Genomic DNA, 3,640 nt, shown 5'->3' with positions numbered 1-3,640 from the left:
ACGTGGCTGCAGACACTTCCGGGTGTGTGACGCCATACGCACGTACGTGACCCCGCCCCTTTTCTTTTTACGTCCAGTTGAAGCACATTTCATTGTCATAATTCGTCGTATAAATGCCTTTATGGTAGCGCATCTTTGGTTTGTTCTGAATAGATGTAGACAGTCACCAACATAAATAAACGTTAGACTACATTTTCCATTCCATTTGATCTGTTATAGCCTTGCCCCTGGATTAAAAAAATATTATAGCCTTTGATCCCAGGCTAGAGCTGTTATAATATGAAAATATGATGCATATGCTTTGCCTCGTGCGTTTTCAGGCTTGGTCTATAAGTGGTTCTCAAAGTGTGGGGTCCGGGGACCCCCAGGGGCCTTGATAAAATATAATATATATAATATAATATAATATAATATAATATAATATAATATAATATAATATAATATTATATTATATTATATTATATTATATTATATTATATAATGCACAAAATATTTACAGATGAGGGTTCGCGGACACATTCATATTATTTTGGGGGTCCTTGACATGAAAAGGTTTGGGAACCACTGTGGGCAGTTAATAGTAATGATTACTTACCATTGACAATATGTCCTCCACTTCAATATGTCCTCCAGGTGGCTCTGTGGAGATCTCCCCCATGCAGCTATAAGCCCACTCTTGGACAATATGGCAGGTTCTCCATCTGTTTCATGGGGCGACCTCCCTTCCTTCTCCATCTGGGAAGGGGTTCCATTGCAGGCCAGAGGCCACCATAGGGCTTGTCGTTGTGGTGTTGTTGGTGTTGGTTGGGGTGATGTTTGTGGCAGCGGTCACTAACATGTGGAGCTGTCTAGGTCTGAGTGTGTGCATGCTGTGACCCATTCAATTCCACTTTCTCTTTCGAATTTGTCACTTTGTTCTTTTCCACAGGTCCACTTCATGGCTTATCTCCATGCTTATCACATCAGTGGTGTAAAGTAACTAAGTACATTTACTCAAGTACTGTACTTATTAAGTTTTGAGGTATTTTTACTTTCCTGGAGTATTTCCAATTTTCTGTACTTTTACTTTTACTCCACTAGGCAAATATTGTACTTTTACTAAAAAAAAGAAAAGAAAACAAAATTAGTTAGTTACTTTGCAGATATAAATGATTATATTATAAAAAATACATTAACCACTTTAGCCCTATTTTATACCTAGGCTATTTGAAAATAGCCGATCTACAAGCTCATACCGCGTCGCGATGCGACGGGTTGTGAGCTTGTAGATCTGCTATTTTCAAATCATTTTGTACTTTTACTTTTGGTACTTTATTTTGATGCCAATGCTTTTGTACTTTTACTCAAGTAACATTTTGAACACAGGCCTTTAAATTGTAACAGAGTATTTTTTATATATTGCTACTTTTACTTGTGTAAAATATCTGAGTACTTCTTCCACCAGGCACTGATGCTTATCTCCTGCTGCAGAGGCAGGTGCTTGTTGATTAAAGGTAGAGTGATATTCCTTTGTTAAAATAAGTGTTGAATAACTATATAGGCCTATAGGCTATTCTGATAGAAACCATTACTATTGTTTGTTCAGTAACATGTCTCTCCAGTAACATGTCTCTCCAGCTCTTTAATGAACCGAAAATTTAATGTTCAGGTCAGGATACCTATTGTAGCCAATCAGGATAGAGAACTCAGACAAGATGCAGTTTAAACAAGTGAAATTGGAAGTGATGACACAAAAAAAAGCTGATGAATGGGTAGGCTATAGGCTACTCTCTCCTGATTGGTTGAAAATGTGCAACCCACCTTAATGTATTTTCTGTTTATTAAAGAGCTGGAGCCAGAGATGGGGAGACCCCTGTTACTGAACAAACACTCAACGATTACAGAATATAATGCTTTAACCTTTTAACAAAAAAAAACGTTTTGTTTTGACCACAACAATATCACATATACCCCACCTTTAATGTTTGCAGCCTGAGTGTTGTCTGGCAAAATGTGCTTTTAATAAAGCCTGCTAATCCTTAAAGACTGAAGCTGTATTTGTTTATTATATTATATATATATTTTTGCCATATAGAACTAAACCATTTATATGCTGCTGGGGTAGTTTCTGTAATTCTGCCTAATAAATTATGAGAAATCTGTTTTACCCTAAGAGGACTGACCGTGGTGGGTAGCTACTGGGACATAAGTCGGGGCTTGATCAACCCCGGCTGGGTCACCTGGGCGAGGGTGTATGTTGCAAGACCCGAAACTCCCAGGCACTGGGACGTATCACCAACACTGATGATACGTCCCAGGTAGCCTGGGACCAGACGAATCTGCGAGTGCAAAAAAAAATTGCACTCTGGGATTTGGGTCTGGCACCGCTCCATAGAGAATCCATTTCCTGCTCCAGAAGACGTGGGTAACCAATCAGGGCCCAGTATTCGAATATGGGAGACTGTAATTGGTAGTTGGTTTGTAGGTCTAACCAATTGCGTCGAGAGTCATTGTTTTGATCCCGCCCCCTTGGAAAAAAAACTTCCTCATAGAAGCACCAGACTCATATCCACGCAGTGATATAGTCTGTCTACGCCAGGCTACGTCCCAGGTGCATCCATGTGATGTTTTTTCGTTATGTACAAAGTGGACATTATTGTGCTATAGTAGGGAAAAGGTCATGGGGTCTCTCAAATGATTAGGGTTCATCCTCTTGGGGGGCATGAATGTGCTCTGCAAGTTTCATGGCAATCTGCTCAATGCATTTTGAGATGTATGTGTGGGGGGATGGGAGGGGGGCCTGAGGCAGTCTCAGGCCCAGGGGCCCTGAAGCTGCGCTGTAAGATGCTGTGCTTTTGTGGCTAGTGTCTTCCTGTCCTCACTGCATGTTTTGCACCAACGGAAACTACACTACTGTGACCACACAGGAGTGAGAACTGAAGCTGAAGAAAGTATCTATAGACATGTGCAATAACAATGATACTCTATTTTTTCTTTCTTTTTTTTATGTTAATACAAAATCATGTCCACAGTGTTTAAAATATTGATCTAAGTAATCATTCATTTATTTTGTGTCAGGGCAGAGAGGCCCATGTTAAACACATGCTATATTCTTATATTATTCTGATTTTTAAGAATTAGGATTATTTTGCTTAGTAAATGATCAATATGTGTCCCTTGTGATTTGTCTTGTTGAACTAATTGACTGGAATGCCCCTTTTCATAATCACTAATGCTATTCTATAGAGTCATGGATGATTCATGTTGTAAAATAGACAGTTACCACACATTCATCTGAAAACAACAAGGGGGGTTGAGGGGGGAGAGAGTCTTTGATGTGAGGATATACGTACTGTGTTGTTTAGTAAAACCACAACATTAACATGTGTGTGTGTGTGTGTGTGTGTGTGTGTGTGTGTGTGTGTGTGTGTGTGTGTGTGTGTGTGTGTGTGTGTGTGTGTGTGTGTGTGTGTGTGTGTGTGTGTGTGTGTGTGTGTGTGTGTGTGTGTGTGTGTGTGTGTGTGTGTGTGTGTGTGTGTGTGTGTGTGTGCGTACATGTGCGTACGTGTTGTGTGTTGGGTGGTTGCTGTGCAGGCCTGTCTAAGGACTTCCTCCCGTACCTCTCTTGCACCGTCTCCTTTCAGCTGTCCTACTGTCTGTC

The sequence above is a fragment of the Gymnoscopelus braueri genome (assembly GCF_963280865.1).
Source record: "Gymnoscopelus braueri genome assembly, chromosome: 16".
In the NCBI taxonomy this organism is placed as follows: Eukaryota; Metazoa; Chordata; class Actinopteri; order Myctophiformes; family Myctophidae; genus Gymnoscopelus; species Gymnoscopelus braueri.
The sequence above is the reverse complement of the archived record's forward strand: the minus strand, read 5'-3'. Positions refer to the sequence as shown.